Here is a 16,513-nt window from a genome sequence, read left to right on the forward strand (position 1 = left end):
CATACTTGCAAGCCTCGAGCTTACCCCAATAACAACACTACAAAACTACTACAGGATAGTATGTACTACAGTTCATTTTATTTAGTTACGGTTTAAAACTGCACCTTTCATTCAACATTTCTCAACTGCGAATGGCACCGTGTACAGTCTCCAAATGTGTGCACAAATTCTGATAAATTTTAACTTTTTATAACTGATTTGTGCATAATTTGTGGTAGTAAATGACAGAACAGGTTAATATCAACATACGTTTTATGCACTCATGACATATCTTTTTAATTTTTTCTGTATTTCTAGGCTATCTGTTTATTTGAAAAAAACCCACATGAAGTGGACCCATGCAGTTCAAACCCAAATTGTTCAAGATCTCATGTGTATATGCTGTAAGATGGAGGAGCTCTTACTATATTTATACCCAACAAAATTTCATGAAGACTAAACCCTATTGCACAGGGCAGGGCCATAGGTGGATGAGACATTCTCCAAGGTGGAATGAATAAATACATAAATATATATTTATAAATACATATATTTATTCCAAAAGAGTATATTTTTTATTTACACTGAGCATCATGGTACACTTAATCTTTAGGGAACTTATTTATTCACTCAATTTTATGTAGCAGAAATTTTGCATACACATTTAGCTCAATCATTTTGATACCTATATAATCATTTGGGAATATACTTTATTTATCCATCCACTTGTTTGTGAGTATCTGGATCGTTTCTGTTTTTGCTTTAACAAATAAACCTGCTACGAACTACTTGTACATATTTTGCAACTTTCTTCTGCACCTAGACATGCAAGTGCTGGTAAAGTATATAAATGTTTAACTGTTAAGATAATGCCAAATTGTTTCATTAAATGGCTATACTACCATTCACAGCACAAAGTTTTAAGTGATATACCATTAATCCAGATCCTCTCCAATACTTGGTGCTACAGACATTTGATTTTTACTATTTGAATGCATATAAAGTGATGGGCAGACTGTAGCCTTTATATGTAATTCACAATATTTTCTTATCTTGTCACTGTTTACAGCAGCTTTAGTTATACCCTCTTTTCTCCCCACCGATTTTGGTTATATGTGCCTTCTTTTTTCTGGCATAAAGTTATCATTTCTCACTGTTAGTATTTAAGCTTACTTGATATTCAGTATTCAATATTCATTTCTATTTCATTAATTTCTGCTCATAACTTTATCATTCCCTCTGCCTACTACGCTTTTTTAAAATAAGGATTTACAACTATACTTTAACCTCAAAGTAGTAATTAGCTAAAAGTTTTTCTCTGTAGTGTTTCCATGAACTTTTAGTTCCAAATGTTTTCTAATTTCTATTTAAAATTTTCTGTGACCTAAGCTGTTTGGAATTATATTAAATTTTTCCAGTTACCTAGAGGTACTAATTTATAGCTTAATTGTATTGTTATTAGATAACACTCACAGGATTTCAATCTTCTAATACTTGTTTAAACTACAGAATGCTTGTAAAGAAAGTTTATCCTGAAGTTGTTAGGGGGATGCTCTATATGCATATAGAGCTATATGGATGCTTATTAAGAGAGGTTTCTTTTTTTCTTTTTTTTTAAAGAGAGGTTTAAAATACAAACAAGTGAAGTTGAAAATACAAACAAGTGAAGTTGAAAAATGACTAAGCAGAACTGAAAGTGTAAGCAAGAAAATACACCCAAAGAAACTAAAAGTGAGAAAATAATAAAGGGTAGACCCAATATGAAACAAAATTGTATTGAAAAAGAGTAATGGTGCCAGAAGCTCCCTCTTTAAGCCTCCTACCGACAACTTCAGGAAAGTCTGTTCAACAAAATAATAAAATGCAAGTAAACAGAATATACTTAAATCCAAGGACAAATTATAGTGATCAGAAAGATTTAAAGAATAAAGAGATGAAAACTTACAAGACAAATTAGGCAAAATATGGTAATGAAAATGTTCATACTACATGAAATAGAAAACCTGAATACACTAACATAAAAGAAACTAAAATAGTAATGTGAAAAACAATCTCTTGGAGAAACTTTTCCCAGAAGGTCTTACGGGGGTGTTTTGTTGCACTGAAATAGATAAGCTCTAATTTATCCAAAATTAGAAAAACTTTGAACAATGTCCATTTTTCAAGGTAGTAAAATCTTTTTTAAAAAAACCTGATGAAGACAAGATAGAAAATTATAGGCCAATTTCACTAACAAAGATAGAAGCAAGCTTGCATAAAATATCAGCTAACAGAATCTAGCTGGGAGTTTGAAAAGTAATCCTAATAATACTTTCATTAAGTATTTATTTTATTAAGAGTTTATTCTATAAATACAAAGATGATTTAATATCAGAAAAATCTATAAATGGATTTTACCAGAGCAATATAGCCAAGAAGAAAAGACACAATTATTTCAGAAGCTGTAGGAAAGACATTTGACAAAGTTCAACATTCAATTATCATTTCTTTCTTAAAACAAAAAAACAGGGATAGAATTGAACTTTTTGACAGCTAGGTATTAATGCCCTAGAGCAAACATCATAATTAATGCAACAACTTTTGATACATTTATTTTAAAGTCAATAAGATATAAAAATGCTACCACGACAGGTCAGTTCAACATGGTATAGAACATTCTGGTAATGTAATAAGAAAAAGAAATAATATGTAAGAGATTATTATTATTTGAAGCTAACTTTATAATCCACAGAGAAAACCCAGAATAATCACCATCCTATTGAAAGACCTTATAAGAAATTAGGACCTAGGGATGCCTGGGTGGCTTGGCAGTTGGGCACCTGCCTTCAGGCCAGGGCATGATCCTGGAGTCCCGGGACTGAGTCCCACATTAGGCTCCCTGCATGGAGCCTGCCTCTCTCTCTCTCTGTCACTCATGAATAACTAAAATCTTTAAAAAAGAAAAAAATTAAGACCTAGTTCAAAACCAGAGTATAAAAACAAAACAAAAAGCAGTGCCTTGGAATCAAAGACCAATGTAATAGAATAAAAGCCCCGAAACAAACCCTTCTGTATATGAAAAGTTGGTGTGTAATAAAAGTCATACCACAAGTCAGTGAGATATGATGGATTATTTAGCAAATAATGAGGGAAAACTGGTGCACTCCATGGAAAAAATAAGGTTGAATCCTTACCTTAGTCTTCATACGTGGACTCCAGATTTATTAGAAACCTCAAAACATGAAAAGCAAAATTAAAGTATAAAGCTTATAAAAGGATACATAGGGAAATACCTTCATGATCTTGAGGTAGAAAACTATTTCTTATACAATATTCTCAAAGAACAAACCTTAAGGAAGAAAAGTGACAGACATTACAATAACAAAATTAAAGGCCTCTGTTTAAAGAAAGTCAACACACACAAAGTCAACAAATGAGTAAAATTGAAATGAAACAAATGAGTAAAAATTGAAATGAAAGTCACTAAGAAAAAGTAGGAAAAAAGATATAAATAAACAACTTAGAAAAATACCCCAAGAAACAAAGACATGCTCAAACCCATATTTGGAGAAATGCAAATTTCATAAGGAAATATTATTTTGTAGATAAAATGGCAAAAATTTTACTCATACAAACTCAAATACTGACAAAAGATCTCAGAAAATAGTAATACTGTATTTCTGGTCATAACTAAAACTGTTACAGCCACTGTAAGAAAATGTTACCAGTACTTAAGAAGAAAATTAAATATAGGGATAGTCAATGATCCAGAAATCCTACTTCTGAATACATACTTTAGAGAAAACTCTAAAGAAAGCGACCACAAAGTCCAAATACCAATTACATAAAGTAAAAACACACAAACACAGCATCATATACATTAAGAATTAAAAAGATAGAATGGAGGAACATATAGTCAATGTAACAGAGTTGAACATGGCAGCAGAGATGGAAAATGCACTAATATAAAACAAGAGGGTTTTGCATTAATCAATAATGTGCCATCAATGAACTGAGAAGTATAATTAATTAAATTCAGTAAATGTGGAAAGTGAAAAGAGAAAGAAAAATATTTTGTAAAACAACCTGAGGAGAAAAAAGTACCTCATAAGCCTTTGAATGTATGCACCCATGAGCTTATTAAAATTCTATTAACCATTAGCTTTCAATTAGCGCTTTTGGTAGCAGTTCACTACTGCTAAAAATAAACAAAATAACAATAAAAAGTTTAATTTAAAAAAACATAAGCAGCTGGCCATTTAAAAGAAGAGTTACATGTTCTTCTATGCTCATGGGCTGTTAGAACAAATATTGTTAAAATGTCTATACCACTCAAAGTAATCTACACATTTAATGCAATTCCTATCAAAATACCAACAGCATTTTTCACAGAACTAAAACAATTCTAAAAAAATTTGTATGTAACCACAAAAGACCCCAAATACCAAAGCAATCTTAAGGAAAAAAAAAAAATCAAAGCTGTAAGCATCACAATTCCAGATTCAAGTTATATTACAAAGCTGTAGTAATCAAAACAGTATGGTACTGGCATAAAAAACAAAGATCAATGGAACATAACAGAAAACCTAGAAACGGACCTACAACTCTATGGTAAATTAATCTTTGACAAATCAGAAAAGAATATCCAATGGGAAAAAGACAGATGCTTCAGCAAATGGTGTTGGGAAAACTGGACAGCAACATGCAAAAGAATGAAATTGGACCACTTTCTTATACCATACATAAACAAATTCAAAATGGATGAAAGACCTAAATGTGAGATCCGAAACCATTAAAATCCTAGAGGAGAACCCAGGCAGCAACCTCTTTGACATTGGCCATAGTAACTTCTTACTTACTTACTTCTTACTGCATCAAGGGAAACAAAAACAAAAATAAACTATCAGGATTTCATCAAAATAAAAAGCTTCTGCACAGCTAAGGAAGCCATCAACAAAACTAAAAGGCAACCAATGGAATGGGAGAAGATATTTGCAAATGACATAGCTAATGAAAGGTTAGTATACAAAATCTATAAAGAACTTCTAAAACTTATCACCCAGAAAACAAATAATTCAACCAAAACTGGGCAGAAGACGTGAACAGATATTTCTTCAAAGACAACCTACAGGTGGCCAACAAACACATGAAAAGATGCTCATCATCACTTACCATCAGGAAAATGAGACATCACCTCACATCTGTCAGAATGGCTAAAAACAACAATAAAGAAACACCAGGGGTTGCCAACGATGTAAAGAAAAAGAAACGCTCTCGCACCGCTAGTCGGAACGCAAACTGGTGCATCCGCTGTAGAAGAACGATAAAAAGGTTCCTCAAAATTTAAAAATAAGATTACCTTATCATCTAACAATTGTACTACTTGGTATTTACCCCCAAAAATATAAAAACACTAATTCAAAGGGACACCTCTGGGTGTACTGCAGCATTATTTACAGCAGCCAAGTTATGGAAGCAGCCCAAGTGTCCAAGGACTGATGAATGGATAAAGAGATAGTATATATACACAACGGAATATTACTCAGCCATAAAAAATAATGAAATCTTGCTATATGCAACAACATAGATGGCACTAGAGAGTATCATGCTAAGTGAAATTCAGTCTGAAAAAGACAAATACCATCTGATTTCACTCATATGGAGTTTAAGAAACAAAATAAACAAGCAAAGGGGGGAAAAAGAGAGACAGAACAAGAAATAGAATCTTAATCATAGAGAACAAACTAATGGTTGCCAGAGGGGAGGCAGGTGGGGGTGGCAGGATGGATTAAATAGGTGATGGGGATTAAGGAGTATACCCGTTGTGATGAGCACTGGCTGATGTATGGGAATGCTGATTCACTATATTGTACAGCTGAAACTAATATAACACTGCATGTTAACTAAAATTAAAAACTTAAAAAAAAAAAAAAAAAGTTAGATGTTCCCGCCACTCATAAAAGCTATTTTCCTATTGGAGTCTATGTTACAGAAAACACGTTAATATTTTATAAGAAATGGGTGTCCATGTAATCAGTCTGTTTCATACCATAATCCCTAAATGATTCATCATACTGCATCCACTGGTTTATGAAAATTCCTATGCAACACGAGTAACCCCAGGACCACAGCCTTCTGGAAGTTATCTTTTTCCTGAAGCTCTAATGAAAAGAATCAAACCTCTCCTTTTACTAAAGGAAAGTCAAGTCCCTCCTGAATATTTGAGGATTCCTGCAAGGGGCTTAGACGTCTTGGTTGTCTACTGTCACCTTTTACAGATGCTGCTGAGAACCACTGACCAGTTTACTACCGCAACTTACATGCTCTACTTCCCTCAATTTTGCTTTGCTAACTAATTGCTGATGCTAGATAGTAAACGTCATTAAAGTTATGAATTATAACACATGAAAAGGAAAACCTAAAATTGTAGTCATTACAGCTCCTACGGTTCCAGCAGCCTACTATACCTATTCAGCTCTGGGTTCTTCCTTCCTTCTTCCACTCTACCAGCCTCAAAGAGACAACCAGAAAAAAAAAAATTACTTGACATCACGTAACTGTCTGGATTTACTCTCTTCTCCCCAGAAGGAAGAGCTGAAGGCCCACTTTCCTCCAATGTAGGATGCATTCAGTTACTGGCTCCAATGAACTTTGTAGTATGGAAAAGAAAATATAGTAAAAATCAAACCTGAATCTCACAAATCTACTAGCTCCAACTGCAAACTGTATATGGGAAACACAGAAGAGGGAAATGGATACATTTACTGTATGATATTAAGAAATCATTTTTTTCCAGATAAAAATATCATGGCCATTGGTTGTTTTTGTTTTTTGTTTTTTTGGAGTCCTTATCTTATAGAGATACATGCTGAAATATTTACAGGAGAAATGATATGCTGTTTGGGGACTACTATAAAATAATGGGGGAGACTAGTTGGAGATACAAATGACACAGGAGTAGAGAGAACTTCAAACTGGGTAAAGGTCTTTGGGGGCTCATTAGTCTCAACTTTTGCATGTCTTAACACTATTAAACATTTCTAAAATAAATTTCTGCTGAGATTCACTTTCCCTCAAGAGAATCATTTATGATTATTAAACAGATTATTTGGTATCTCCATCTCATTTATTTGTATTCTTTTTATTACTTAAATGCTATTAGGTGGGGCACCTGGGTGGCTCAGTGTTAAGCATCTGCCTTTGGCTCAGGTCATGATCTGGGGGTCCTGGGATCGAGTCCTGAATCAGACTCCCCCCGCAGGAAGCCTGCTTCTCCGTGTCTCTGTCTTCTCTCTCTCTCTCTCTCATGAATAAATAAAATCTTTTTAAAAGTAAAATAAAAGGGGATCCCTGGGTGGCTCAGCGGTTTAGCGCCTGCCTTTGGCCCACGGCATAATCCTGGAGTCCTAGGATCGAGTCCCACATCAGGCTCCAAGCATGGAGCCTGCTTCCCCCTCTACCTGTGTCTCTGCCTCTCTCTTTCTGTGTCTCTCATAAATAAATAAAATCTTTTTTAAAAAAGTAAAATAAATAAGTGTTGTTAGTTAACATACAGTACAATATTGGTTTCTGGAGAATTCAGTGATTCATCACTTACATACAACATCTAGGGCTCATCACAAGTGCCCTCCTCAATGCTCATTACCCATTTAGCACACCCCCCACCTACCTCCCTCTATCACCCTCAGTTTGTTCTCTATCATTAAGATATTTGCAACAACGTGGATAGAGCTAGAATGTTATTATGATAAGTGAAATATGTCAGAAAATACCATCTGATCTCACTCATATGTGGAATTTAAGAAGAAAACAGATGCACATATGGGAAGGGGGAAAAAAAGCAGAGAAGGAAACAAGCCATGAGTGATTCTTAATCATTTATTTGTATTCTGATTACTTTATCCACATTAAAAAATTACAAGAATATTTGTATTATAATCATAACCCAAGAGGCATTTCGATGACCTTACTAAAGCATAAATCTGTTCAAAGATGATTTGGTATCACCTCTGACACAATCTACTTTAAATATTTCTGGTAAAAGAACTACATTTTTAAGTAGGCCTCACTCAGCAGCCTGCTATTCATACAAATTCACATAGGAAAAAAAAGAATAGGAATTGATGTATTAACAGTGGTGTTCTCTGTACAGTGCAGCAATTTTCTAAAATGTTCACCTGTTCTTTTATAATCCAGAAAAAAATGACATACAAAACACAAAATGCATACAAAACAAAGACTGTGTCAAGATAAGGGAAAAACAACCGTAGAATAAACAAACCAGTAACCTAGAAGTACACATAAATCTAGTCCTATCCTAAAAAGATAGTAAATCCAGAGAACACTTGTAACATTGAAGTTTTCTTCTAAATTTACTTAGGGGGGGGGCTTCTGATTACAAATGCACTTTCCCAAAGTCCTGATGCTGCAAAAAGCAATGCCCCATAGAGCACATATTAATATGGTATCTTCCTTATCAGAGAAAAAGATCACAGTGTATACTGACCAGCACAGAATTACACATCAGGTCCTCATGTGTATGCCTGGAGTTAAGTTCCTTCTTAAGGCATTGGTCTGCTGTTGGTGTACTGATGAACTCAGAATTCTAGGACTGCCAACCAGAAGAACCTAAATCTGTGCAACATTTGAGTATACTGCTCTTGAGTCACTGAGTTGACCATCATCCCCAGTGATATCCACCTCATTCACAATCACCTTTTACTTTGCAATAAGGGATTTTAGTACATAATGATGTACCAGAATTGAGGCTATAAAAACCGTACACTCGTTCGCTCATTCATTAAGTAAACTTAGTGGGGTCCTGTTCAAAGAGCCTGGAGTGTCCCCTGCTCCTTGAGCTCACCAAGTTCCATCCAAGCTAACTTTCTGACAGTTCCAAGAATATACTAAATTCACTACCTCCCAGAGCCTCCTCCTCAATTTTCTGAGCCAGACTAAAATGTTGTCTAACCAAGGCAACCTGCAATAGCCATCTTATTTAAAATAGCCCTTCCTCCTACAATACCCCAACCCTTGGTCTTCATCACAGCACCTTTTTATTTAATAGTACAACTATTGCTTTATTTATATACTTGTCTGTCTCTCTCACTAGAACATAAAACTCCATGGGGAGATGGAACTATATCTTGGCTAGATGCTCAATTTTTTAAAACTATTCAGCACAGAGGCGGCTGGAGGAAGATGGTGGAGGAGGACCAGACTCTTCTCACCCCACAGACACAATTACAGCCATAGCCAACTAACTATGAAAATGATTTGAAGACTGGCAGAAGAGATCTTCCACAGCTGGTTGTAGAGAAAAGGCCACATGCAAGAGGGTAGAAGGGCTGAAGACCACTTAGGAAGCAGACTCTGGTGCAACTGGAGGAGACAGACTCCACACAGGGCACCCGCACTGAGGAGTCTCCCTTATGTCTGGCTTTGAAAATCAGCAGGGCTTAACTCCAGAAGCTTTAAAAATCAGGGGACTTACCTTGGGAGACCTGACAGGTGAGAGGAATTTGCCCACCCTTACATAGCCACCTCACCCATTGACACAGCACAGATGCAGCAGTTTGAAAGGTGCCTGGGGTACATGTGAAGATTTCTTACCTAATCTTAGAAATGTGTGCCAGATGGACAGGGACCTGCAGGGGCTCTCTCTGGGAACAAAAGTGCTAGTGGGTGTCATTTTTCTTGCCTTCACCCAGCCTGTTACTCTGCAGATCGGCCCCAGTCAACCCACCCACCTTAGCAGGTGCTCCTCCAAAACAACGCCAGCCCTGCAATACTCTTCAGACAGCCCTGGCCAGGACCAAAACCACTCCAAAGTTACTCTTGCCCCAGGAATGGGGGAGAGATAACCCAACATGCCAGCATGCTCTTAGTCACTGTAGCTGTGCCTTTTAGTTGGCTGTGGAGGGGACAAAGACTGTCATTTGTGTGGCTGAACTGTGGCAGAGGTTAACTGCAGGCTGCCAGGCTGAGTACCAATCCCAGCAACCAAAAGCTCATACCACCTATAGTTGGGTTTCTCTACAGCATGAGGACCAAACCCTGCACAGTGCACCCAGAGCAGGTGAAGTGGGTCATTGTAGTCAGCCGGGCTAAAGGCCAGCCCACCAACAAACATGCCCACAGCAATAGTATTTCTGTCAAAATAGAACTTGCACATGCAACCACACAAAACCCACTGGAGTGTCTGATTCTGGTGAGCAGGGTGAGGGGTGGGGAGGATTATGCTACAGGGCCTCTTTACACAAAGCCACTACATTCAAAAGTAGGGGACAGAGCTGACTTACCTAACACAGAGAAACAGAGCATTAGACAAAATGAGGAGACAGAGGAGTATGTCCCAAATGAAAAAATCAGAGAAAAACAAAACAGAAATAAGCAATATGCCTGATAAGCAGTTCAAAATAATGATCATAAACAGATTTGAGAAAGGGGTGGGTGAGCTCAGTAAGAACTTCAACCAAGAGACAGAAAATATAAAAAGTAACCAGCCAAACCAGAAGATGACAATAACTGAAAAGAAAAATGCACTAAAGGGAATCAAAAGCATATTAGATAGAGAAAAACAGATAAGCAATCTGGGAGACAGGGTAAAGAGGAGCAACCAAGCTGAATAGTAAAAAGAAAAAAGAATGATTCTAAAAACTGAGAACAGGTTAAGGGAAATCTGACACCATCAAGCATAACAATATTTGTGTTATAAAGATCCCAGAAAGACAAGAGAGAAGGGGGACACACATAAGAAAAAAAACTTGTGTGAAGATATAATAGCTTATAACTTACCTAATCTGGGGAAGAAAACAGATATCCAGATCCAGGCAGCACACACAGCCCCTAACAAGATGAACCCAAGGAGGTCCACACTAAGACACAGAAGAATTAAACTGGTAAAAATTAAAGAGAGAATCTTAAAAGCAGCAAAGGTAGCAAAACCGCTATATACAAGGGAAATTTCCATAAGGTTATCAGCTGACCTTTCAGGAAAAAACTTTGCAAGCCAAAAGGGAGCAGAAGTGTTGGGAGAAAAAAACAAAACAAAACGCTACAACCAAGAATACTCTATATGGCAAGATTATCAGTCAGAAGTGAAAGAGAGATACAGAGTTTCCCAGACAAAACTTAAAGGAGTTCATCACCACTAAACCAGCATTTCAAGAAATGTCAAAGGGAAGACTTTAAATGGTAAACAAACAAACAAAAAAAACCAAAAGTGGAAGAAATTATCAAGAAAAAAAATGTCACAAGTGAAAGTAAACATATAGTAAAGACAATATCTTAATGAATAATAAAGCCAGTGTGGAAGTGAAAAAAAAAGTAGTAAAAAGCAATTCTACCTACAAAAATCAATGACGGGATACACAAAATAAAAGACATATAACATCATACATATAAAAACATGGAGGGGGAAGTAAAAATTCAGTGTTTTTAGAATGTGTATGAACTTCAGCAACCAACAACCTAATATGGGATGGCATATATAAACCCAGTGGTAACCACAAATCAAAAACCTATAAATAGATACACAAAAGTAAAGTGAAAGGACTCCAAGCACAACACTAATGAGTCATCAAACCAGAAAGGAAGAGAGCGAAAGAGCAGAGAACTAAAAAAAGAAAAAAAAAAAAAAAAAGAAAAAGAAAAAGAAAAACAAACAACAAAATGGCAATAAGTTCATCCCCCTATCAATAATTATTTTAAATGTAAATGGATTAAATGCTACCACCAAAAGACATAGAATGACTGAATGCATTTTTTAAAAAGATCCATTTAGGAGCTGCAAAAGTGATTCACTTCAGAGATGCCTGGGTGGCTCAGTGGTTAAGCGTCTGCCTTTGGCTCAGGTCATGATCTTGGAGTCCTGGGATTGAGTCCCACATCAGGCTCCCCACAGGGAGCCCGCTTCTCCCTCTGCCTATGTCTCTGGCTCTGTGTGTCTCTCATGAATAAATAAAATCTTAAAAAAAAAAAAAAGACTCACTTTGGTCCTAGACACATGCTAACTTACAGTAAAGGAGTAGAAAAAGATAGCCCATGCAAATGGAAGAAAAAAAAAAAGACCAGAGTAGTAATAATTATGTCAGACAAAACAGACTTCATTTATTATTTTTTAAAGATTATTTGAGACAGAGCACAAGCAGGAGGGGCAGAGGGAGGGAATTTCAAGCAGACTCCACACTGAGTGAGGAGCCTGATGCAGGGCACAATCTTATGACCCTGAAATTACAACCTGAGCCAAAACCAAGAGTTGGACACTCAACTGCCAGTGCCACCCAGGCACCCTAGACAAAATAAGACTTTAAAACAAAGACTATAACAAGAGACAAGGGCATTACATAATGACAGAGGAATCAATCAAACAAGAAAATAGCAATTATAAATATCTATGCACCCAACACAGAAACACCTAAATACATAAAGTAGATATTTAACATACATAAAGGAAGAAATTGAGAGTAATACGATTATAGTATGGAACTTAAACACCATCTATGTTAAAATACAGATCATCCAGAAAGAAAAATCAACAAGAAAACAGTGGCTTTGGGACACCTGGGTGGCTCAGCATTTAAGCTCCTGCCTTCAGCCCAAGGCATGATCCTGGAGTCCCGGGATCGAGTCCCACATCAGGCTCCCTGCATGGAGCCTGCCTCTCTTTCTCTCTCTCTCTCTCTCTGTCTCTCATGAATAACTAAATAAAAATCTTAAAAAAAAAAAAAAAAAAAAAAAAAAACAGTGGCTTTGAACAACATATCAGACTAGACTTAAGAGACAGATACATTAAATTCCATCCAAAACAGAATACATACTCTTTTCAAGTGCACATGAAACATTCTCCAGAATAGATCATGGTAGGCCACAAAACAAGTCTTAATAAATTTAAGATTGAAATTATATTAAGCATCCTTTTCAATGAAAATGGTATGAAACTAGAAACTGATCACAAAAAAGAATGGGGGAAAAAAATGGAAAAAGCAAAAACAGGTGGAGGTTAAACAATATGGTAAACCACCAGGGGGACAATGAAGCAATGAAAAAATAAATCAAAAAATACCTAAAGAAAAATGAAAATGAAACACAATGGTCCAAAATCTTTGGGACACAGTGAGGGCAGTTCTAAATGAGAAATATATAGGGATTTAAGCCCACCTCAAGAAAAAAGAAAAAGCTCAAAGGAACTAGAAAATGAAGAAACAGCCCAAAGTTAGTAAACAGAAGGAAATAATAAAGTTTAGAGCAGAAATAGAGACAATAAAACTTAAAAAAAAAAAAAATTCGTGAAATCATGAGCTAGTTCTTTGAAAAGAGAAGCAAATTTGATAAACCCTCAGCCAGCCTCATCAAGAAAAGGACTCAAAATCAGAAATGAAGAAAAACAACTGACAGCACAGAAACAAAGAAACAAGAGACTACAACAAAAAATTATATGCCAACCAACTGGACAACCTAGAAGAAATCAATTTCTAGAAACACACAATCTTCCAAAACTCAACCAGGAAGAAATAGAAGATTTACACAGACAGATTACCAGTTCCATTCTGTTACTAGTAATCAAAAACTTTCAACAAACATGTTGGGACCAGATGGCTGCACAGGTGAATTCTACCAAACATTTAAAAGAGTTAATACTTATCCTTCTCAAACTATTCCAAAAAAAGAGAAGAGTAAGGAAAACTTCCATTCATTCCACGAGGCTAGCATTACCCCGATACCAACACCAAACAAAGACACTGTATAAAAAAAAAAAAAAAAAGACTACAGGCCAATATTTCCAATGAACATGGACACAAAAACCCTCAACAAAATATCAACAAACCACATTTCACAATATTTTAAAAGGATCGTTCACCACGACCAAGCTGGATTTATTCCAGGAATGTCTGGGTAGTTCCAATTTTGCAAATCAATGTGATACATCACATTAACAAGGACAAAAACCACATGATTATCTCAACAGATGCAGAAAAAGCTTCTGATAAAATACAACATCCGTTCATGATAAAAACTCAACAAAGTGGGTTTAGAGGGAACATAGCTCAATATAATAAAGGCCATATTTGAAAAACCCACAGCTAGTATCATACTAAATGGTGAAAAACTGATAGACATTCCTCTAAGATCAGGAACAAGACAAGGAGGTCCACTCTTACCACTTTTATTCAACACAGTATTGTAAGACTGAGCTGCAGAAGTTAGGTAAGAAAAAGAAGTAAAAGGCATCCAAATTGTTAAGGAAGAAGTAAAACTGTCAGGGCACCTGGGTGGATCAGTGGTTGAGCATTTAGCCTTTGGCTCAAGTCATGATCCTGGGGTCCTGGGATCAAGTTCTGCATCATGACCTCCGCAGGGAGCCTGTTCTCCCTCTGCCTGTCTCTGCGTCTCTCTCTCTCTCTCATTCATAAATAAATAGGTTTTTGTTTTTTGTTTTTTTTTAAAGTAAAACTATCACTATCGAGGGCAGATGATATTACACATAAAAAAACAAAGGCCCCACCAAAAAAGAACTATTGAAATAAATTTAGTAAAGTTGCAGGATATGGGGATCCCTGGGGGGCTCAGTGGTTTAGCGCCTGCCTTTGGCCCAGGGCGCGATCCTGGAGTCCCGGGATCGGGTCCCGCATCGGGCTCCCAGCATGGAGCCTGCTTCTCCCTCTGTCTGTGTCTCTGCCTCTCTCTCTCTCTCTCTAATAAATAAATAAATCTTTAAAAAAAAACAATTTAAAGTTGCAGGATACAAAATTAATATACAGAAATCTCTTGCACTTCTATAAACTAATAGCAAAGTAAAAGAGAAATTAAGAAGATAATCTCATTTACAACTGTGCCAAAAACAAACAAAAACAAAAACACCCTAGGAATAAATTTAACCAAGAAGGTCAAAGATCTATACTCTGAAAACTCTAAGACACTAAAGTAAGAAATTAAAGTAAATGGAAAGATTTTGGATTGGAAGAGTATCATTAAACTATCCATACCACCCAAAGCAATCTACAGATTCAATGCAATCCCTACCAAAATACCAATAGCATTTTTCACAGGAACAAGAATAATCCTAAAATTTGTATGAAACTACAAAAGACCCCAAATAGTCAAAGCAATCTTGAAAAAGAACAAAGCTGGAAATAGCACAATCCCAGATTTAAAGATATACAGCAAAGCCGTAGTAATCAAAACAGCACAGTACTGGCGCGCGCGCGCACACACACACACACACACACACACACACAAAACAAAAAAACAAAAACAAAAAAACAGATCAATGGAACAGAGAGCCTAGAAATAAACTCATAATCATATAGTCAAATGAGGCAAGAATAGACTACAAGGAAAAGAGTCTTCAAAAACTGATGTTGGAAAAATTGGACAGCTACATGCAAAAGAATGAAACTAGATCACTTTCTTACATCATGCACAAAAGTAAACTCAAAATGAATTTAAGACCTAAATGTGAGACTAAAACCATGAAACTCCTAAAGAAAACAGAGGCAGTAATCATCTGGATATTGGCCTTAGCAATATATTTATGAATATATCTCCTCAGCAAGTGAAACAAAAGCAAAAATATTAGGACTATATCAAAATAAAAAGCTTTTGCATAGCAAAGGAAAACAAAAAACAAAAAAGACAAACTACTGAATGGGACAAAGTATTTGCAAATGATACACTCAATAATGGGTTACAGCTATACAGAATTTATACAACTCAACACCAGAAAAAAGAACAATCCAATTAAAACATGGACATAACACCTCAACAGATATTTTTCCAAAGATATACAGATGGCTAACAGATGTGAAAAGATGCTCAATCTCACTAATAAAGGAAATGCAAACCAAATTACAATGAGATATCACCTCACACCTGTCAGAATGCTTAGCACCAAAAAGACAAGAAACAACAACTGTTGGTAAGGATTTGGAGAAAAGGGAGCCCTTGTGTTCTGTTGGTAGGAATGAGAATTGGTACAACCACTCTGGAAAACAGAATAGAGGTTGCTCAAAAAATTAAAAATAAATATAACACATGATCCAGAAATTCTACTGGATCCCAAAGAAAATACTCCCCAAGAGAAAGATACTAATTTTAAAAGATACATGCACCCCTATCTTTATTGCAGCATTATTTAGCAACAGCCAAAATATGGAAGCAGGGCAAGCATCCGTCACCTGATGAATGGGTAAAGAGGTTGTATATTTATACAATGGAATACTACTCAACCATAAAAAAGAAACCTTGCCATTTGCAAAAACACCGATGGACCTAGAGGGCATTATGCTAAGTGAAGTAAGTTAGAGAAAGACAAATACTATATGATTTCACTTATATGTGTAATTTAAACAACAAAATAAACCAAAAAACAGGCTCCCAAATACAGAGAACAAACTGATGGCTGTCAGAGAAGTTGGGGGAAGGGGGAGTTGGGGCAAAATACATAAAGGGGATTAAGAGATACAAACTTCCAGTTACAGAGTCAATAAGTCCGGGAGATAAAATGTACAGCATAGGGAATATAGTCAACAATATTATAATAACACTATGACGA

Source organism: Canis lupus, chromosome 5, assembly GCF_003254725.2.
Source record: "Canis lupus dingo isolate Sandy chromosome 5, ASM325472v2, whole genome shotgun sequence".
Lineage (NCBI taxonomy): Eukaryota > Metazoa > Chordata > Mammalia > Carnivora > Canidae > Canis > Canis lupus.